Below are 24,393 nucleotides of genomic sequence, written 5' to 3' on the forward strand. Positions count from 1 at the left end.
ATCATCCTGAGTGAGGTAACTCAGACTCAAAAGGATATTCATGTTATGCACTCACTATTAAGTGTATATTAGCCAATACAAAAGTACAGAATACCCAAGATACAGTTCACAGAACTCATAAAGGTCAACAAGCTGAAGGTCCCAAATGAGGATGCCTCAGGCCCACTTGGCAGGGAGAAGAAAGCAATCACAAGTCGGGAGACAGGGAGGGATCACTGAGGGAAATTGGACTGTGGGGGGGGGGGGGCGGAGAACTTGATGTAGTATTGGGTTAGCGAAAAGGGCTGAAGCTCTAAGAGACAGCAGAAAGAATGGAAATAGGCAACCTCAGGAGGTAGGAGGTTTGGGAAATACACTCCAGAATGTACCAGAGACCTGGGAATTGACTCAAAGTGAGGAACCATAGATGAAATGCCTGACAGTAAGGAGAGTGAAATTATAGGGCCCACTTCCAACAGGAAGGAAGGGTATCAAGTGAGTGAGGGGGTTGCCATCCCACAGTCAAAAACCCCAACCCAGAATTGTTCTTGTCTGAAAGAACTGCAGGACTGGAAATGGAGAGGAGCCTGAGGTCCAGCAACAAGCCCAAAGTGGGATGCTGCTCAAGGGGTGGTCTCAAGTCTTGACACTATTACTGAGGCTATGGAGCACTCACAAAACGGGATCTATCATGACTGTCCTCTGGAAGACCCAACAAGCAGCTGAAAGAGTCAGATGCAGATATTTACACTCAACCAAGGGACAGAAATTGCTGACACCTATGTGTGAATTAGGGAAAAGCTGGTAGAAGCTGAAGAGGGAGACAGCCCTGTAAGAGGACCAGCAGTCTCAATTAACCTGGACCCCTGAAATCTCTCAGACACTGAACCACCAACCAGGCAGCATACTACAGCTGATATGAGGCCCCCAACACATATACAGCAGGGGACTACCAGGCCTGGACTCAGTCAGAGAAGATGCACCTAACTCTCAAGAGACTGAAGGCCCCAGTGACTTTAGAGGTCAGGTGGTGAGGGGGTGGGAACATCCTTGTGGAGACAGGGGTGAGGGGAGGAGTATGGGATGTGGAACAGTCGAAGGGTGGACCGTGAGGGGAATAGAATTCAGAGTTTAAAATAAATACATTAATTATTTAAAAAAAACTTCAAAACCCATTATTTTGCTCAAAAAAAATTTGTGAAAAAAAAAATCTCAGCTTTGCTCAAAGCTGGTCTGTCTGCCCTGTGACTGCTTATGTCTTCTGGAACAATCTACAAAGCTGGGACTGCCAGAATCTAGATCATTCTTGGTCAGAGTTCATTTAAGTGGCCCACATGGCATTGAGACACCTTTCCTTCTCTGGCCAACACTGATGGCTGTACTATCTTCTAACACAGCTACATATACAATTTCTAGCTTTAAAACTCAGTCGGGACCACACATTGTGTGTAAAACCCAACATGATTCAGGTCACAGTATTCTCTCTGTTCTCCAGCAAAATGGGTCCACATACTGCATACAAACTATTCATGAAGTCCACATGTTCGGGTATCACCATTTATAGGACATGAAAATATAAGACAGTGGAGACATTGACGTGAATATCCCTAACACTCAAACTCAGGAAAAAATTTCCACGAATCCTAAGATGTCTGACTTTTTCCTAGGTATTTAATATACTTCTTCATTTACAAAATCATATTTCAAAATATATGTTGCCAGATATAAGAGATCAGAAATGCAATATTTCACTCACTACAGAGAGAAGAAATTTAATGCAGTACATATGATACAATTTACATGTGGTTGAACATAGTAAAATACTATCCAACCTAAAAAAAAAAACCCTCACTTATGACACAAGCTGATAGTTTCAAATGAAAATTTGGTGTTGAAACTAAATAGAATTGCATATAAATATCTCATTCTTTTTTTGTCACATTCTACTGATTTTATAACATTTATCTGATACAGCTTCTTAGATTTCTTCTAAAATTTTCAAACTCATTATCTTTTCTGTACATTGCTAAAGAACTTCCATTTACAGGTAAAGATGCAGACCTTTTTAGCAACAATGAGGAACATAGGATAGAGGACGATGTAGTCACAACAGATAAGTGAACTAAGGAGAGAGCCGTGAGCACTGCTGAGCATCTCGTTGTTTCATCATTCCAGACTACATCTTAGTCCAGTAATCACTGCACTTCACCATACTCCCACAGTTCCTGTTGTTATTTTATCTTGCTTTTTATGACCTTTTATTTATACAAGAAATGTTATATTAAATAATATTCTGATATTCATTGCTTCCCGAAGAAATCTGACTTAAAAAAATTAGCTGTCAAGAGTGAGTGTGGCTGAATATAATTTTTTCATTTGCTTTGTTTCTCTCTTTATCAATATCATCTTCCTTTCTTTTGGTGCCTTAATCAGAAGAGGCATTTGTTAGTTTCTATCCTAAGGCAATGACTTTCTGTTTCACACTGATCCCAATGTAATCTGTGCAACTGCCTTTTGTCTCCATAATATACCAAATTAGTTTTAAATTGTCTGAAAACCTCTTGCTGTCTGTTCCTATAATTGAACTTCCCAGAACCCACTTCTATTTTTTTCTTGTTTAATTCTCACAAGTGGTAACTAACCCTAGGGATTATTTCCCTTGGGCCTTCAAATTTATTTTGGATGATGTTGTTCCCTCCTAAGTTTTAAATCTTGGGTGAACTCGATTTCTGGAAGTATTAAAATTCTTATTAGAGTCCTTATGGAAATTTCCATTTACCAAGTACTCAATAATATAAATTACATCATTTGGTTCATATCTATGAGTACATAAAGACTCTACATAATCAGAAAGTAAGAAATAAGTGATACTGTAATTCATAACACTTCCAATCAGTAACTAGTAAGTATATTCATATATTCATGAAACCTTTTAATATAATATTCTACTTTGCTAGAAGGTTAGTTTACTATTATACTATACTCAAATGTAATTCCAGAGGTTTTCATTTTATATTTGGTTTTGGGAGAGAATTATATTAACTACATTTAGTAATTAGTATATCTGGGACATCTTTGTACATGTCTAGATCATAAGATGGAATTTTTCCTCACTTTGACTGCCTCCCACAAGTCTCCTTGTCACCCTGTAGGGGGATATTTAGAAAAAAAAAACATGGTACAGGCCAACTATCTAATAGACTGGAAAGCTCTGTTTAGCCCTGGCTGCCATGTTCTGAACTAGAAGCAGCCAGAAGCCATGCACGCCACAGCTAGAAGTGGCCAGAGGCCAGGTGTGCCAAAACTAAACCCACGAGAAGCTCCATCCACAAGCTCAGCTGAACCCCTGACAAAATCTGCCATCCTCGCAGTATCTGGGAGAAATGAGACTCTTAAAGCTTAATGATTATATAAAGGATTTATGTATTTAGAAATGCTCAATTAACAAAATGCCCACACAATTTGAGTTGTTATTCAATATCTAACCTTTTGATAGAAGTTCCGACCTAGGACAGCTTTTGACCTATCCGTGGTTCTCCATGCATACTAGCCTCCTTCTTCTCCTCCCCTTCTTTTCTTCCTCTCCTCTCCTTCCTCTTTTTCTCCCCTCCCCTTCTTCTCTTCTTCCCAGCTCTATCTCCTATCCTAATTCCTAATCACTGACCTCCACTGCAAATACAATATAGCAGAATAAATATCCTGTTACATCACCCCATGGCTTGCTATTGGGCTGATATATCCTCTACTACACTCTTACCTATACGTTAGTATAATATATGTTTATATACTCCTATGCATCTCTATACATTTAGGATCCATAATGAAAATTACATTTAAATTTTTTTTTTTTCTGGCTCACGAGTCTAATTTACTAGAAAGCAGTTCAGGAGCTATAATACTTGAGAAAATTCTCATTTGTAGGTTTTAGAATTTTCTTATCTGCCATATTCACTACCCAGCCAGGAGCCAGACCAAAGAAAATCTGCCTTGGATCCTTCCGAGTGCTGAGCATTCTGAAGAGTTCGTCTTTCGTGATATCAGGATGAACGTAGCCATATTTCATGGTGAGCTCAAGTCTTGCTTCAGGAAACTTGGCAGGGTCGGCCAGGTAGCCCCGGTTTTTTGCATCTGTGTAATAGGGCACCAGCGCCTCGGGAGGAAGCATTCTTTTTGGAATGGGTTGTCCCCACAGAAAGAATGGAACAGGCTTGCACAGAATTTCTAGACTTCGTGGGTCATAGAAGGCTGTAGTAACAACACCACCATTTTTTCCAATTGCAGCAATGGCTAATTCGGAAGCCAACTGCACCTCAATATTAACTTTTGCTTCAAAAGTATCAGCACCCTCTTCAACCAGCTGGACCCCATAGTCCCTTTTACGTGGCTGGATGGTCACACCTCTCCCATTCACAAGTTGCGTTAAGTCAATAGGTTGAGTTGGATCAACTCGACCTAAATCAATGAGATACTGTAGTCTCCTGAGACTCAAAGGCTGATACTGGTGCCTGAAACTATGTCCTTCATTAAATCCATATTTTGGGATTCGAATATAAAATGGAGTCTGCCCTCCCTCAAAGCCCAGCCTCGGCCGGGTTCCTCTCTGCCTTTCTCCTTTATGTCCTCTGCCACACTTCCTACCTCTTCTCCGATCTCTTGGACGTCTTTCCCGTTTTCTGGAGTTGAGACTGGGCTTCAGGTTGGATAGGCTCACTCGCGGAAAGGACCGCAGCAGGTCCAGGTTGGTCCCGCAGCTGCGCGCCGTGCCAGCCATGTTCCACCATCTTTTCAAGGACGCCAAGCACATTTAAATTTCTTAATGTGATAATATCCAGTTGTCTCTATTTTTCTAACCATGACCTAATTTTTTTCTTTGTTAGGGTCCTATAAAATACCAAGCTTCATTTTGTTAACCTAGTCCTCTGTTGGCACCTACTTCAGCTATAAAACATAGTTATTGTTAAAAGCTACTTCAGAAAACATCAGGATGCAAAGATTTATGGCATATATGGTCTGGGAGCCCTTTAGATAAATACCAAAGAGTGCCATAAGTGGACACTGGAAAAGAAAGTCGTACTTAGACCTGTTGAGACCATTTATATTTAGAAATGATGTCCAATCAAACATAATGACCCATATGAAATGAATTTATTTATTTCCTACAAATCGGAAACACACTTGATCTAAGATATTAGGTATCATTCAGGGTTTTACATTGATATTTAGTAATATAGCAAAAAATGGAATGAACTCCTTTATCTCTGGCATCACTGGAGAAATTTAGTCTTTATGCTGTTGAAGAATCTGACTAGCAAAGCCCCCAAAGTGATTTGCAGATTATGTAAGCATGACTATGCTGGTACCAACTTTGCAGCACAATTAATACAGAATTTTTCCTCTTATTTATGAGAGCAAATTTTTATTTATTATACTTTTATATTTTAGTGCATAGAAGAGTTTGGAAGCCACATAGTATTGAATGATGTTTCCAGATAGAATAATTTCAGACCCTAAAGCTGCCCTTTGTGTAGGAAAATAACAAATAAAAAATCGTAGCTGCAAGCTATGAATAACATGACTGTGTTATTCATTTTAATTTCTGCAAAAAATCTTAAGTTAAAACACATACAAAACAGAGAATTTAGAAGTATGGCACGATTTCCTTTTATATGTTTAATTTTGAGCTTGGGGAAGTGAAAAACATGAAATTTGAGAATGGATTCCTAAGAAGAAGTGTAAGTTGGTAAATGTGTACTAGGGAGAAAATAAGGTAAACTCATAATGCACATGCATGAAGGAATGATAAAGTTAAAATGAGACTTATATATTTTAGTTTATAGTATATTTAAGTAATATACATCAGTGAATACAAAATTGAGACTAGAAAACACAAAATCAGCAAAGCACAACAAAATAAGGATGGTAAGTAATACTCTATAAACCATCGGTCTCCACACTTGGCAAATGTTCAATCATAGGATTATATCAGACAGTGATGACTCCAAAACGTTGTCTACAGAGGTTAGAGAAAATTTCTAATCATGGTGTAAGCTAACATCTTAAGGGTTAACACTTGAATTTAATTCTTCACTTCTTAATTTATCTCTTAATCATCTTCAATGTAAGGATTTTGTTTATCTATGAAGTGGGAATTAAGGTCATTTTAGCCATAGATAAATTTCAAATGTCACCATATCTGTACATAGACATTTTTATAAAGCTCTAAGTGAAGACTGTTGACATGATGAGAGATAAGGACCTGGTACAGGGTAAGTGTCAGGTTAATTGTGCAGTTAGCTTCATACATTGAGAGATTTCTTTGTAACTCAGTTGTAAGAAACATATATTCTAAGCAGAACATTCTCAGGAAACATAGTTCAGAGTTCTAGCACATTATCTGTGTAAGATAAGTAATAGAATCACAATGAAAGGGATGAAACACTTAAAAAATCTTTTACATTTTCTGAATAATGAAGTACAGATCAACAAATATCTTATATGCCAAATTTAAATAAACACATAGCCCAGTTCAGTATATTTTCCTGAATCAGAAGTTTATAGCATCACAGAATTTCTGTATATTACAATGTTAGAATATTCTACTCACAACAATTGCAATTGATATTCTAAAATTCATTCAAGCTTACAGAGACTAAGCATAATGTTTTCTGTCTGAGATAGAAAATTATGTTCATGATTTCAAAGACCCTAAGCATATCGTTTATTTCTCTCGTGGGAAAATCATGATTAATACATTTTTCTCCTATACTTTTAGATGTTTATATTGGTGTTTTCAATGTTAACCTTGTGCCTTTGAGAAGATATGAGTAACTTCATTTTGATCCCAATCAATTGTTCGGAATATATTGTCCACAGAGGCAGGTAGGTTTACTTCACATTTCCCTCTGCTCCTCTGAAACTAATCCCCTTAGCCTAACCTCCAGCACAGCTGCAGACCAGGGAGTGTGCCCTGACTCCAATGGATCATACAGATCTTCATACTCACACTTTCTTCACCCAACTCATTTCTTTACTTTATCCTTAACTTCAGTATATATTCCTTGGGAACCCAAAGGACATTCTTACCAGGGAAACATTTAGTGTAAATGGGAATTTGTTTTCCTGTTCTACCCCCTTCTCCAAATCCATCTACCAATCTCATTCCAAGCTCTGTATCAGACTACCAGGTATGACTTCTAATTCTTTGTCTATCTTCCCAGGGGACTAAGCAATTCTTTGTGTTGCACCCTGCTCTTTGTCCTGCAGACCCACTGATGCCTCCTTTATTTCCATTATTAAATGTCACTTCTGCAGATATAGGAACACAGTTTATTCAGAACCATCAGTGTCCAGAACTGTTATGATATCAGAGGAATTTCCTACAAGGCAACACACAGCCAGTATACTCTCCTAAGAACTAGACAGGACAATAGAAACAAAGGAAAACAAATCTATGAGAGCACAAAGAAATATGGCACAGCCATATCTAAAGGGAACAACAAAAGTCATAAAGCCAAGCGCAGCTCTTTGACAAAGTTTCAGCAAAGCTGAGCCACATGATGCACTTGCTACCCTTCCTTTTTCACCTTTGGTCTTGATTTCTATACGTTTTATGCTTGTGGGGCTTTTAACATGTACAACATGGAAATATTGGATTGATGAAATTATTTCTTCTGATTGATATCTTCTCCTAAGAGTACTGTTTCTAAGCTTCCACAGGAAAGCCCTGAGCATACTACCTGGCTGCCTTTTAGGGAGATATCCTTATATGGCACTACTGGAATGTCTTCTTTGCATCCTGGAGATTGTGATTTAAAGAAAGACTCCAGAAATCTCTTTATGAGGCTTTGACTCCAAGATGCTCTTGGAGCATCTGCCCTTGTATTTATTCAGGTTAAAGATAATCAGAACAAAGTAAACTTTAAAATCTAAACAAGATTCAGTAGGCTAGAGAACTTGGCAGCAAATAAAATTAAAGGTCTTTTTCTACTATAAGTTTTGGCAACTATGTGGAATATAAGATTGGAGGGTAACATGTGGTGTCCTTCTAGAGGAAAAGATAAAGCAATGAATTTAGAATGACTGGAGTTATCTCTGATCTACACATGGGCTTATACTGATGGAGAAAGAATGGTGTGGAAAATGATATAAAATGAAGTACTAAGAGCAGCCTCTTGCTTTCTTAGAAACGTTTGCTCATGAAGGACTGCTCTGGTGTCATATGCTGAATGAACAAATGAATACCAAGAGTAGACATGTAAATAAATTCTACAAAGATATAATCATTGCGTTATGGCAGAAATTGAATAATAATTACAGCTGCTTTGGTCTGAAGAGTTTTTTTTGTGGGGGTTTCTAATGACAGTTAACAGTCTGGCCATTAAAAGTTGATAATACACTGATCAGAACGTGGCAATCGGCCCAGACTGGATTGAAGATTTTCTTTCTGTCTAGTGCCCTTGAAACTGAATGAACTTCCAGTCTGAGAAGGGACTGTCATGATTTGGTAAAAATTCGTTTAGATTCTCAAAAGTTGGGTTATAGGACTGATGAGGGAAAATGATTTTAAAATATAACATTGTCCTGTCACAATTTATCAATGATGATTAAACGTACGTCCAAGAGGAAGTTCAAACACATGTTCCTGGACCTAAATGATATGACCTGTTTTGGAACAACATTTTCTATCTTGTAGTTACCAAAAAATAAGATGCTAATTGATTAAGTACTGTATTTCACTGTGATCAAACTTCTTCACAGACACTGAAGTTGACATTGTGTCCTTGTGTCTCTCTTACAATGGTTTATAAGCCCAATTCCAGGAAAAACAATAAAGGCTCTTATAAATTAAAATGAGTGGTGTTCAAATCTTCTTCATGAAGGATGATTGTAGGATTTTTTTTCAGACTTTCACTGTCCAACATATTTTCTTGTCTTTAAGGACCAGTAAAATTCAAAGTTAACTTATTTCCCTTTTGTTTAGTTACTGTTGTTGAAGGTTTTGTTTTGTTTTTTGTTTGTTTGTTTGTTTTTGTAAATGTACTTTGTCAGAATGAAATGTAAATGATTGTATCTTTAAATCAGGAACCATCACTTATTTTTGATGCAGTTAAGGAATGGTTAAAATCAGTGGGACTGCATTGTATCCAGACACAGACTTTTCAGTTCCATTTTCCAATTTCTCTCAGTATTAATCACTATGTGACCGAGCAATAAACTGATAAATGGAATTGTATAAACACACCAGAGTAAGAACCAAAAGTTAGAATCTGGAAGATAAAATAGATGAGGACAATCAGTTCACTAAAAATTATTTAAAGAAACACATTTCACCGTCCATTAGCTTTAGTACTCTGATGGGATATAGGATGCTGCTTCCTGTCTCAGAGACACTGCAGTTCAAGGGTTTTATTTGTTAGTTTACAGACTTTTCATGCACCAACAGATTTTACCTGTTAACTTTTGTGTAGAACTCAGAAGTTCAGAATATCCATTTACAATAAAAAGAAAAACCACAATTTAAAAAACTAGAAGGATAATGAGGACTAGTGAGATCTGATCACCGCTGCTTTCCAAGACCATGCTGTTGATTATTACAAGAAATTTATTGTGATTAGCTTCAAAGCACGAACAAACACACTTGATTAATTCTAAGTTGTTTAATAATTTAACTGTAAGGCATTGCATCTATTTGAGTTTAAGTGTTTGAAGATTAGTCCTTGCAAAATAAATTAGGGGATATTACAATTGTTTAATATTTGATTATTTTGAATATTTGCATTAAGTGGATATTAACCACAACATTTGAGGTTTTATATGATACAAAATACTCAATATTAACAAAGCTAAAGGGAGAAAAACCTATTTCAATTAAAGGAATAACTGCCTGCAAATGGTATTTAAATATTAAGGATAAGTATACTTTCATTATTATAAAAATTTCTGCATTCCTATATGAGTGTATTCAATTAAGCATAATTCCATTTATTCATAGATTACATATTTGCCCATAATATAAATACATTATTAAGCTAGGTTTGCAATCAAAAGTCTCAAATCAGTAATATTATTAGATAGCTATAGACAAGACATATTATTAAGCCTATTGAGACTTCTTGGTGTTCCTTATACTTTTGGATGATTTAAGAATAGAAAATTCAGAATATTTTATTGTAATAAAAAAATTTGCAGTATTTATTTTATAATTTAAACATGAAAAATGTAAAGACAAATTGATTCTTTGAAATTTAAAAGTAAAGTCTGTTGACTATGTGCCTGTACCAGAAAGCATTAAGCGAATTCAAGAAAAAAAAATGAATGCTTTCAATATGACATAGAATCTGACGTAGACCCACAGACATGTCCTCGGTTTAATTATAGATTTAAATCTACAAAGGAATTATTTCCAGCTAAGACATTGTCACATGCCATCTGTCTCTTAGGAAGTTGAATCAGAAAAACAAATTACTGAGAAAAGCATCATTTTATTCGTTTGTTTGTTGTTGTTGGTTTTGGTTTAATTTGTTTTGTTTTATAGTATAGCAGTTAGTTATCAAATTACATAAAGCAAAGTGAACATTGAACTTGAAACCTTTAAGTTATATTTGTATCATTGTAGTGGTTTGAAAACTAAACATTCATGGAGACTGCCATATACAATTATAATTCCTGAGAGGAAACACAAGAGCACAGAAATCTCCTTTAATCCTATTTAATGTCTCTAGAAGAACTCTATGGAAATTTGATTTTTGTTGTTTTGCATGAATTATAAAGCATATGTGTGTGTCTTTGTGTTTGTGTGCCCAATTTTTAAAAAGTAAAACTAGAGTAGTATCAAATTATATACTAATATTCACTTTTGAGTTCTCTGTTGATTAAAAATAATTCAATTTTGAAAGGCAGGAACAATCAAGGTACTTCAGACAAAGGGAAATTAGTTATACATAGAAAATGATTACCCAATCAGTTACAGAAGATATCTAATTGATTATAAATGTATGGTACTTTTATTAGTAGAAGCAATTACTGTTACATACTAAAATTTTGATTAAAATTGCCTAGCAAAGTTACAAAATAATAAAAGAAAAAGAAAAAATAGGTTATTGCGTAATTAACAATGAAAACAAAGCTATTGATATTAAGTTTTGTTTTTCCTTCTTACATACAATTAATAGTCAATAATTAAAAATTGAGACTTTCCTTAAGTAGGAAGTTGAAATGAATGTAAATATTTGCACATCTCTACAGATAATTTCATGGGAGGAATGAACATGAAACGAAACGTTTTGAAAATAAGTAAAACAATAATAATATGGTTTTACATCGTGGTTATTAAATTATTTTTATCACTTTCCTGATTTTAATTGATTAATTAATAAATTTATGAACATCCTAAGGACTGCCCCTCTTCTTAGTCCTTTCCTCACCGAAACCTTCCTCTGCTCTCACCCTTACTGCTTTGAGAGCATGGGCTCAGTCTGGGTGTCCCCCAACCTTAGTACATCAAGTTTCTGCTAGATTAGGCACATCCTCTCCCACTGAGGCCAGTAGGCAAGGCAGCCCCTTGGAGGAACTGATAGCATAGTCATAGCATCAGGATGAGGCTCTGCTCCAGTTGTTGGGAGGTCGACAAGCAGATTGAGCTGCATATCTGGTGCATAGGTGCTCATTCCAGCTAGGTTTCCGCCCCACCCCGGGGGACCTTCTTTTCTGGTGTTTTATATTCTTTTTGTCCTTTATAGGCATTTATAAGTTTGGGACATTTTATTCTTTGTCCATGTCTTTGACCCATGTTTCGTCTTTTTTTCTTTTATTCTTATTACAGTTACCTTTCTTCTCTCTTCCATCTGTTGCATTGTGTGGTAAACCATACCTCTGAGCTCTCTCATAGAATTTCTAAATATTTCACTCCCAGGATTGCCTAAGTTTTGGTTTTCTTTTTTACTTCCTTTTCTTTCTTTTTTTTTCAGTTTTTTCTTAATTTATTCCTTAATCTTTTTTTTTTAATAGTCCAGACTTTATCCTCATCCTGGACTACCCTCAGACTGTTTCACTTTTCATACCTTCTCTCCACTTCTTGTCTCTAAGAGGATTTCACCCCCACCCCCACAGACACACACACCAACAGACCTCTCTACTCCCTGGGGTGTCAAGGATCTCCAGATTAGGTGCATCTTCTCTGACTGAGTCCAGACTTTGCAGCCTCATATCAGCTGGTGTATGCTGCCTGGTTGGTGGCTCAGTGTTTGAGAGAATCTGGGGATCCAAGTTAGTTGAGACTACTGCTCCTCCTACAGGTTCTTCCTTAGCTTCTTCAAGCTTTCTCCTACTTCAACCATAGGGATCAGCAGCCATTGGTTGCATGCAAATATCTGCACCTGACTCTTTTAGCTGCTTGTTGGGCTTTTCAGAGTGCAGTCATAATTTACTTTGATATCATCAGAACCCAGTTCTCCCATCCCAGCAAGACCTGGATATACCAACACACCTGAAAATCAGGAATCTGATCTAAAATTTGATCTCAAGAAGTGTGTGTATTTTTGATTGGTGCTCCAGTTTCTGAGAGCTCCCAGAAGTCCAGGTTAGTTGTTGGTTATCCTGTGGGCTTCCCATTCCCTTGAGGGCCTTTACCCTTTCCATAACCCTTTGGCTGTGGGTATGTGTGTCTGTCTCAGTCAGCCTCTGAGTAGAGTCTCTCAGAGGAGAGTATGTGAAGCTCCTGTCTGCAAGCATAACAGTATCATTAGTAATGCCAGGGATTGGTGGTTTCCATAGGATGCTTTTCAATTTGGGTCGGTTGAGACATTCCTTCAGTCTCGGCTCCACTTATTTTGTCCCTGCATTTCATTTAGATAGTCAAATTTTGGGATGAATTTTTTTTCTGTCTATTTTTGGGGTGGAGGGTGGTTGATGAGGCCTGCCTGGCTACAAGGGGTAACCTCCTCAGCTTCCCTGTCCCCACTGTTAGGCATTTCTACTAAGATTGACTCCTGGGAGTGCCCCCATCTCCAGTCTCTAGACTTCTTAAAGTTTACCCTCACCTGTACCTCTGGGTCTCTCTTCTTTCTCTCCCCACAACTGTCCCCCATTTCTCTCCCCCTTCCCCTCCTATCCACTTTTTTCCTCCCTCTGCCTATGACTATTTTGGTTCCAATTGAAGAGAAATCATAATGTTTAGAGAACATTTATTTCTACACTACCAGTGTGCTACTATTTAAAACTTTTCATAGTTATATTTATTCTGAATATCTTAGTGATATACTTTAATCAGTTAACTTCATATCAGTTTTTTAAAATGACAATGAATTAGTTCATTCAATTTCAGAATTTTGACTTCGATAGAATTTACATTGAGTGCTTTCATCTATTTAAAACATAAAGATAATAATATTGACAGTTAAAGAGACTAATAACGGTACTAGTTTAAATTAATGCAGTGTTTGGATTGTAAAATGTTTTAAATATAAAATGTTTGCAATATTCAAAATGTCACCCTTTTTATCCTAATTTCTAACATTTGTTAGCTTTCTTTACAAATTATTTGTTTTCTGCTTTTCAGTGTATTTTTAAACATTAACTATAAGAGTTACAAATCTTCATCTTAATATTAAATATTTCATATACTATTTTTAATTGTATTTTGAAGGCTAATTTATTAAGAAGGCTAACATTGAAATTCTGAAACGATATTTCAAATGAAATAATCTTATTAAAAGTAAAATTTCTTGAATATTTCTGTCCTTATTTCAAATAAATGTTTAGTAACACTGAATTAATATTTGGTAATGAAAATGAGTCGTGAAAATGTTTTGTATATAAATAATTTTTATGCTCCTTTTATCCATACTTTTACCTAAAATATGAAGAAATTTCAGAACCATTTTTATAGGTATACTTTCTCACAAAAGCTTTCAAAGCCCAACCAAAATAACAAATGAACTACAACAAATATAACTATGTAAACATACTGCTTGACTGATTTTGTATTTATTTTCTATGTATCATTTGTAGTCACTGTAACAGTATTACTTAAAATAAGATGTTTACTATAGGAAAAGGAGTACTGTGTAGGTTTTCATGACTAATCTATTACTTGATACTTTTAAATGATCTATATTTGAAACAATAATTCATTCAAATAAAAAATTATTTATTACTATTCTTCAATGAAATTCCGTTTATCCAATGCGCACTTTCTCATTTCCTGGCTGCTACATAACTTGGGTACTACAATGTAACCATGAGAATAAAAATCAAACAATTAGTTCATACGCAAGGTTTGCAAAATTACAATAAATAACCATTTAATTATTCTTATTTTGCCAAAATATGAATAATTTGAGAGACTTTGTGTGTTATTAATATGATCATTATTTTGTTCATTTAATCAGTTTTAAAATTAATACTTTAATAATTTTAATAAAGTATTTTTAATAATTAATCATGTTTTATATTTAAAGCTCTGTTTAATGATTAAATCCCTTACATTCATTGAGTTACTATTTTCTTTATTTTTAAATACCTAAGTCAAATTACTATTCCAAGAACTACTTATTTTTAATATTTCATGACAATGGAATATTGTATTACCTTTCTTTGATTTTATTTTCTAAATGAAATAACTTAAAGTAGTATCAGAATTATTTTTATCAAAACTGTTTAATGGAAATCCATCACACATGGAACTCTAGCTTGTTAATAGAAATGGTCTTAGGTCTGCACAGTGAAATATTTTAGTTGGATGAAAACACATATAACAGATCTAATACAAGACTGCATGCTCAATTCCATTTCTTACTTAAAAGTCCAGAGTTGATAGTAGAAAAGAAATAGTGATTTCACTATTGGACCCATTGTTTGAAAAATGTAAGCTGTTATGCAGATGTAAAGATGACTTACATGCACTGTGTGTTTTAGGTCTAGATCATAACATATGTTAATAATCTATAGTGGTTATAAGATACCACTATAAGTGTAAGCATATGAGTACATTTGTGTTATTATCGATACATATATCAAATATTACTTTCAGTTATGGAGAATTATCTTTCAACTCAGTATCTACATTTTTTTTGTAGGTACTTAAAAACTGTCTCTTTTACTAACTAACTGTTTCTTTTATAGTCCATTTAATTATGTTAGTAAACTGAACTTCAAATTTCTCATATCCACTCTCCACCCATTATTTGTCCTTGGTAAACCTATTTACAACTGTTCTCCTGTTAATAAAGATATTTTGAATAATAAGTGAATGTGTTCATTTATTTCTTTCCATTTAAACTTAATACTTATTTTTTCTGAAATCTTGTGCTTTAAACTGTATTTCAATAAACTTAGACAAGAAATACATTGAATTTTATACCTTAAATATATTGTTTATTATTCTTTCTTACACAAGAATGCGATATCAACAGAAAACAGTATATTTTAGCAAGGCTTAAATTATAAGAATGGTCCAGTGAATTGTTCAACCCATTCCTATTCACACAGTAAGACTGAGGAAAAAGAAAGTATGAAGAAAGGATCAAGACATACATACATACTTTAAAATAACATGGAATACTGTGTATTCAAAGTATGTGCCACACTTTTATGACATCTAATCCAAAAGACTGGAAGGATTACTCAGGGGAAAGTTTACTGGTCATTTAAGTTCAGCACTAAAGTTTGAACACCAGTATCCATGCAGTCCAAACATGGTGGCTACATGTAATCCCAGTACTCTAAGATGGAGACAATGGGATACCTGAGAGGTATGTTAGCAGAAGTAGATTTCACAATACCTCTCCCATGTATTACTTCATAAAAGCCAGAATGGTGTTGGGAAGCTGCCAAGTTCTGTTGACTGCAGAGGCTGAAACTTCACCCATTGTTTCAGGTATATTATATCTGTTTTCTGTTGCTGATGCTTTCCTTTTCTACTTTGGAAACTTCAAAGCTCTTCCCAAGTGACACAATTTCTCAATAAGGCCTACTCCAACAAGACCATTGCACAATCTTTTTTCTTTTTAATAATGTAACTTCATGGTGACTTGCATTCAAATATATGAGCATACGGGGGCCATTCTTACTTAATGTGATTTACTGCAATATACAAGAAAGTAAGAGTTGTAATTTCATAGTAGTGTGTATGTTTGCCATGTTGGCATGGGCCAGTCATGCTGGCACATTTTCTGTCAACTTGACACTAACAAGAGTCTCTAGAGAAGAGGACACCCCAATGAAGAAAATGCCTTCATAAGACTGGGCTGTGAAAAAACTTGTTGAACATTCTTTTAGTTAGTGTTTGATGGGGAAAGGCCAAGCTCATTACAAGTGGGGTCAACCTTGGGCAGGAGATTTTGGGTTCTAAAAGAAGATAGGTTCAGTAAGCCAGAAGGAACAAGATGGTGAACTGCAGTCCTACTTGGCCTCTGTGTAAAAAGTCCCTGCCTCCAGTTTCCTTCCCCGTTTAAGTGTCTGTACTGAGAGCTCATTCCATGATGAACAGTAATGAGTACGTGGAAGTGTGGAAGTGTAAGCCAAATAAACCCTTTCCTTCCCAAGATGCTTGGTCGAGATGTTTTATCACAGAAATAGTAACCTTAACCAATATATCAAATAAGGATAGCTTATGAATTCCAACAAAAGATAAGAATAGATAATTCTATATTCAACTGCTCAGCTTGTGTGAAAAATAATAAACTGGCAGAGCAGACTTTGGGTTACACGTGTGTGTGTGTGTGCATATGTGTGTGTGTGTGCATATGTGTGTGTGCATATGTGTGTTTTAGTTAGGATTTCTATTGCTGTAATGAAAAACCTTGGCCAAAACCAACTTGGAGAGGAAAGGTTTTATTTGTTTGTTCTGCTTATACTTCCACATTGATGTTCATCAACAACAGAAGTCTGGACAGGAACTCAAGCGTATTAGGAACCCGGAAGAAGGAGCTAATGCAGATGCCATGTGTGTTGCTGCTTACTGCCTTGCTTTGTATGGTTTGCTCAGCATACTTTCCTATAGAACCAGCACCACCAGCCCAGGGATGGCACCACTCACAATGGGCTGGGCCTTGCCCTTATCATTATTTGAGAAAATGACTGACAGCAGGATCTCATGGAGACATTTCCTCAGCTGAAGCTCCTTTCACTTTTGTAACTTTAATTTGTCTCAAGTTGACACATGAAACCAGCAATCTGTTGTGTATGGTATTTTATTATCAAGTTTAAAATTATATGAAATTTTTTTTAAAAAGACAGGAGAGTTATCATAAACATTTGAAAGTTACAAACAGGATACAAATTTTAAATAAATAAAGATTAATGAAGAATAAAAACATATCAAAAAACCAAGGAAAGTCTAAAGAATGCTGATTTTCCTATTCTAATAGTAATAAAGACAGCATATGTAAAAGAAAGATGTTAATAGGTAATATGAATAAAAATTAATATTAAAGCACATCATACATTGTGTCACAAACTGAGAACAAAATCATAATGAGTTATTACAGGCATCTCCAGAACCCATGGAAGCGGTAAAATCATTTGTTAGTATTTTAGGTAGTGAGAAGATTCAGATAAAAATCAACAGAGGCGAAATCAAAAAAAGTAAAAGCCACACTAATCTCAGGATTCACTTATTATTTTCCTTTGTAAACATGTGGGTACCCTTTTATTTTCCCAGCAATGTTGTAACACAAACCCAATATTATCATGAGAGATTATTCAAAGATTCCCCCCCCCATTTATGATCCAAATAGTATTGAACTCCAGACAAAGGCAATGTGATTTCTCGACAATCTGAAAATACTTAGAACTCTTAAGTGTCAGTGGGTGGTTAGAACACATATCCTAACTGTGTTGTCAAAGGGCTGATGCATGCACTTCTCACATCAAAGACAGTGTGGTGGTACAATTGTTCTTTATGACACCAAAAATAATAAGTCCTTTCTGTTTAGAATGCTTTATGTAATATATTACAATCTCATAGCTAATTGACTGTAGTAAACTGAACTTGGGTAGGCAAGCAAGAATAAATATGGACATACATAAGAGATAGAATGAGAAGGCTGACATGACGATTATTAATGAGGAGGGAACTTGATAGTCAGAAACAATCACATGACTTCAGCAACTAGTCCAGGCAGATCTTCTAACCCTTGTCGAAATGATCTAAGACAAACTGCCTCATCCAAATATAGAGTGAAGAGATGATTTTTGAATTAGTTATATTGTTACTATAAAGTGTTTGGCATTTATTAAGACCACAGGCACACAGCAGTCCTATTTGAAAAATGTATCTGACACATTGTAATAAGAGTTACAGATTGTTTCCTAGAAACCTGTAAAAGCCTGTATATATGTGTAGCTATGTAAATGTATATATATGTGTGTGTGTGTATACATATATATATGTATATACGTATATATATACATATATATATGTATATATATACTTTTATACAATAAATAGGTAAGCACTAAAATAGGTAATTTATGTTCTTATATTTTTATAGAGAATGTAATACAATATTGCTATAGACCAAAGCAAAAGCTTAAAAACTGGAAAGCAAATACCTATTTTGGAGTATATATGATTAAAGCTGGGAATAACATTAATAAAACACTCATAGTATAAAGTTACAAAATGTCTGAATAATAAAATGTGAATAATTTTACAATAGGTAAAAATAATGCTTATGCCAATAAAAGTTATATACATATTTATGTCTGTATAAGTTTGAGATGAGATAAAATGGATAACTTTCTAGAAAAAATCATCTTAACTACACAAATTATAAAAGTTGTACTTAAAAAACCGTGGAGTGAACAGATTTGCACGTTTGATTTTCTGTAAGGCCTGTGACTGTAACCATTCCTTGAAAGTTTAATTATACATAAAGACACACACACACACACAAACACACACACACACACAAAAGAGTGAAACATATGAACCACATAAAATATCTTTCTACAAAAAAATCTTTTATTTTAAAATTATTAATTTTGTATAGAACTTGGTAACTTCAAAAATTTCTCATAAATTATCGTTCTTATTGTACTAAAAGACAATGCAGTGTGTTAAGATATGCTGGTTAATTTACTTAAATGATGCAAAATTGACTCTAAAGGGAACCTCATAACGATTATTGATTGTATTAATAATTTTAATTTGGTACACAAAATAATTACAAAGGAGAGATGCATTTTTAATTTTTTTAAACTCAAGGTAAGTAAAAACATTTCTTCTAAGAGTGAGAAAAACTCTGTAATGAGGAGACACTCATCTGAGCCCCAAAGCCATTTCTACAGAAAACTGAAACAATTAGACACCTGAAACTCATCTACCAAGCCAACACCAAAACAACAATAGGAGCCAGCTACTGTTACCATTTGCCATCCCTCTGGAAATGTGAGCAGCCTTAAAGAGAAAAGATAATTTGAAACCTTACAGTTTGGGAAAAGCACATGAAATTGCTTCTATTCACCATGGACACAATTGTGTAATCAAATCATCTTCAAGACAAAAGTAGAAGAAACAAAATGACACATACACAAAAAAACAAATCCAAAACCTAAGATATAATAATGTGTTATGCTGTAATATTTATTCATGCAACACTAATATATGTTCTTTTTAGTATTTTTTTCTGGAATCATGTGTCTATATTTATTACTCCATTTGTGTACAAATGGAAAAATACTCATCACAGAGAAATGATAAAATGTTATCACCAAGAGCGTGAGTTAATTAGGCAGAAGAATAAGTTAAGGAATACGAATAAAACTTTACTCAGTAGTGAAAATATATTAAACTGTTAAGTTCTTCAATAGTGTCATAAAGAAGTTAATAATCATCTCTCATCTCTCAGTTTGATAACCTCACTTGGACGTCAAAGCATATTTCTCTTAGTAATGCAGTACAAATCGAGGATCCTTTTATGAGTAAAAGATATTCACTCTTAAAATAGTTCCTGAGTTCTTGCTCTCGTTTCCCACCCCCTTATGTGATACATCTGCTTTAGATGTGGCAAAAAAGGAACAAAGCTTGCATTTTAAAAACAGCAGGAATAGAGGTGCATTTGTTGCTGCACAAAGATTTATGTCAAACACACAAAAGAGATGCTAACCTCCTCTGGTGGACAGGACCGCCTACATCTACATGTTCCTATGGCTGGCCTCGTGCTTTGAAAACTCTCACAGCCAGAATATTCACCACAGAATGGCAATCTGACAACTGGGTGTGTTTAATGTCATTTATTGTTACAAAAAAGCTAAAAATTGCTCCTAACAGCTCTGCTAAACAGTATCTCTTCCAGATAATATTTCCATTATCTTTTTGGAGTGTTCAATGAAGATAAATTTTCTGACCTAAGAAAGAAATGATACTTGTATCCTATTTGTGTTCAGAAATTTGTACAAAATGGAATTCTTTTAATAATGACAGAAAATGAATGGAGCGTCCTATAAACAACCTTAAAGGCAGAACTTATTTCACGTTTGTATGTTTCCATCAAGTTTGGAGGACTCCTGATAATGAAATCTGCATTTTCTTTGAATAAAACACCAGGTTTCTTCGTATATATTTTTTCGTTCTTTTCCTCACATAGCAAAACAGCCTTATTATTATTGCTAATACAATTAATTGCTAATCTAAGTGAATCAAGGGAGAACAAGATCATATTTTTAGATCTAATAGACCTGTAATAGGAAGTGTGAGTTCTACTTTCTCAGCATATGCCAATGAGAACTAAGGTGAATTATTGACCTTTGTCTCCTCAGATTCTTCTTCTTCTAAGTAAGGTTAATACAAGAGAGCTAAGTCTAAGAAGTACAAGATTGTGGGGTGTTCATTCTTTTAGCTTACCAAATTTAAAAGATTAATCCTGAAAGAAGCTTTTGTACTCATTGTTTGATTCTGTTTAGTTTTGTTCTTTTGTTTGTTTGTTTGTTTTTGTTTTGAGAACCGTTGCTAAAACAAATTATGGAGCCACAAATGGCTCTCAAGAAACAGAACTGTAGTACTTAGAATAGTTGGACTTTATAACCACTAAAGACTCATTAGAAAGCATAAAGAAATTTAAAAATGGAATTCACTATTAAAGAACTTATTAAGAAAAATGCATTTATAAATCTGACTTGCCACTTCTGAAGTGGAAAGAATTTAGTTACTCTGTGTATAAAACTTCTGAACATTTATGAAATGATCAGAAAAAATAATAATTGATGTTGGTTGGGGTTCTTTTTAGCATTGTTGGACACATTTTTTTTAAAGTATCTTTGTAACACAACTTACTATCACTAGATGCACATAGGCAATGTAAAGATTTCAAAGTGTGCACTGGAAAATAATATTCTCTCTTCAGCCATAGAGCTCAAGTTTCAAAATACAAATATAAGCCTCTTTATATAATAGATAACTTACAATAATTGAGATTTTCATGCCAGCCTTGTAGGGTGTCAGCAGTTAAAATTATAGTACTTATTGAAAAACAGTACGATTCTATGACTTGGCATAACAATGTGTGGAAATATCCAAAGGAGAATAGAGGCATCACATCCTCAGATTCAAATAAGCTCACTAAACCTGAGAAAATTGCCCACACCGTAGCAAAGAAGAACCTGTATCTCCAACATCAACTTGTGCAGTCATGTTCTCCTCTTTTTTATGAGGTAATTATGTTTTCTCTGTAGATAATGGAATGAATTTCCCTAAAGGAAATAACAAATAGCCAATGCTGATGTCTCTGGAAAACCATCTTTGTTGTCTATAGGCTTATACTTATACTAATAGCTAGTTGAACTAGAAAACAGCACTCCTCCATGGCTTCTCTCCCTCTCCCTCCCCCTCTCCCTCTCCCTCTCTCCCCCTCTCCCTCTCTCCCCCTCTCCCTCTCTCCCCCGCTCCCCCTCACCCCCTCTGTCCCTCTCCCCCTCCCCCCTTCTCCCCCCTCCCCTCCCCCATCTTTGTGTGTGTATGTGTGTTTGTGTGTGTGTGTGCATGCGTGCGTGCGCGCACACACACACATGCACCCTGGAACTAGATTTACAGGAAGATGTGTATACTGTGAACCAAAATGGAATTCTTTTTAAAAGCAATGCACAATCTTATCCACTGTGTTATCTTCTTTGCATGTACCTTAAAACAAACTAACAAACAAATTGATTGTGTTTGATGTTCACATAGACATAGACGACGGACATAGACTTATATCATTCTTGTAAGTAAGACTACAGAAGTAGAAGACTGATATTTAACAAAAAAATTGTCTATAACCACCAAAGGAAAGAATGATCTCCAGTATATTATAGGTCTTAATGATTAAACCATAACCATAATTGATTTATGTCCTAAATTAAGGTTAGCCCTAACTTTTTGTGAAGAAATTCCTTTGACAAAAGTACATATATTATGTACAATATAAACAAATATTTTCTCATTGACTATTTAGAAAAATTTCAGTTGTGGTTATTTACATACATATGAAACATTTATTTACATTCTGAGGAATACAATTCAGATTGAAAACCTCTGCAAAAATTTTTCAGTAATGATGCATCATCCATCACTTAAATAATGTTTTGTTTGTTTATTTTTATAGCTTTGCTTTCCAACTCAGCAAGGGATGTAAAGAATGTCTCTTATCAAGAGTCATAAAGGACGTTGTGTCCGTATCGGGTAACTGACCTAATAACCTAAATTTAAACTTTATATGGGGGGATAGATTCTTTTCACTCACTACAAATAATATATTCAAACATTTTCATTTTTAACATTTTAATATATAACTGCAATGTCTGAACTGTTTCATGCCTTTTATTTCACCAGTTACATTATTCTCTGAAGTGAGAGATATAATAAATCTCAGGTTTAAAAAAAAATGAACACGTTTCCTTTAGAACATTCCCCTATCATAGCAGTTCTTTCTTTGCCTTTCTTAGCACTCATAGGTTAGGTCTTCCTCAGCTTTTCTTTGCCTTATTTTCTTTATGTTTGAGGTTATATTTCTCAGTTTTCTTTTTAAAAAACAATTTCTTGATGATGCTGATAATGTATTTGATGTGACGATACCTTCTTATGCTCTCTATTACTGATTTCATTGTCATTAATAGATCTTGTATTTAGTTTAAAAAGTATAGGTAGCTGATTGAGAATTATTTCTTTCAGATACTTTCTAAACACATAACAGAAATTTGCCTACTGTCTTTGTTAAATTGACACAAGTTACTATGACTGTTGTCTTAGCCTGAGATAACTATCGTTGCTTCTAGGAGGAAGCATCAAAAAAGGGTCTGTGGGTTATGATAGCATCGAACAATATATTTACTTCTTCTGTATGGTTGAAATAATCTAGTATCTTATGTCTCTAATATATACAATTCAATTTTGTCTTATTGCTCATATCTCCTTACTGAGATGTAGTTGCTCAAATGATGGCTTTATGTGAAGCAGGAGAAGTAGGTGTCTTCTGCCAGCTATATGTTCCACTTATTGATTTACGTTTGTTTCCAGAATCCCATTTAATTAGCACTAACTTTAAACTCCATTTTTTTTCTGGAGTTAGCACACTACTCTTCTCTAATCAAAGCATCCTGTGTTCACTTAATTGCTTTTCTAGTTTCCTACCAGTTCCTGGAAAGCAGCAGATTCTTCATTCTGTTCACTGCAGTTCAAGGCAGTATGTGGGTCATCCCTGATTGTTAATAAATCTTAGAGAGAGGATTTACTACAAAATATATGCTTGGATCCATGCTATGGCCTTAAGCTCTGCAGTCATAACAGGTTGAAGTAGAGTGAAGGGTTTTTATTTTAAATTGCACCATATTAGATTGCAAAGCTTCCAGTAGCAGCTAAAGATTTTTCCTGAATTTTTATTTCATTGGTAAAATCTCAAAGTTCTCAAACTTACTCAGCTAATAAGAGACAAATAGAATAAATTTTTATTTCATGAGGGACATAATATATTAACAAATGAGGTGGTCAGGACCATTATTTATTTCAAAGAAATTCACTTACACCATGAGAGTCACCCCTATTTTCTGAGAAATCACATTCCAATTATTATATATACATTGGATATCAGTGAGTAACTAATTAGAAATAAAAGCTCAATTATTTTTAACAATTTCAGGGATGTTCTTAGATACAGTTCACTTTGATCAACTCAGTTGGGGTAACAGTTTTCAAACACATTTTTTTTTCTCAAGTTATATAACCATAAAAACACAGGACAAAGAACTGCAGTGGTGTCTCAGTGGTTAGGAGCACTTTTTGCTTTTGCTGTAGATTCCATTGTTAACTTTATCATGACTGCCACAAAATCTACAATTATAATTCCAAGGTATCAGAGACCCTCTTTTGAGCTCCAGAGGTTGTAGGCACAAATATACTTCATAGTCACACATGCAAGCAAAAACTTGTATACACAAAAATAA

The 24,393-nt window shown here is 34.7% G+C and overlaps 1 pseudogene; it reads right to left on the bottom strand.

Annotated features, from left to right (window-relative positions):
• Positions 1 to 3,862: 3,862 nt before the first annotated feature.
• LOC114621271 lies at positions 3,863 to 4,761 on the bottom strand (annotated as a pseudogene).
• Between the last annotated feature and the right edge of the window lie 19,632 nt (positions 4,762 to 24,393).

The sequence above is a fragment of the Grammomys surdaster genome, unplaced genomic scaffold (genome assembly GCF_004785775.1).
Source record: "Grammomys surdaster isolate TR1022 unplaced genomic scaffold, NIH_TR_1.0 174, whole genome shotgun sequence".
NCBI lineage: Eukaryota > Metazoa > Chordata > Mammalia > Rodentia > Muridae > Grammomys > Grammomys surdaster.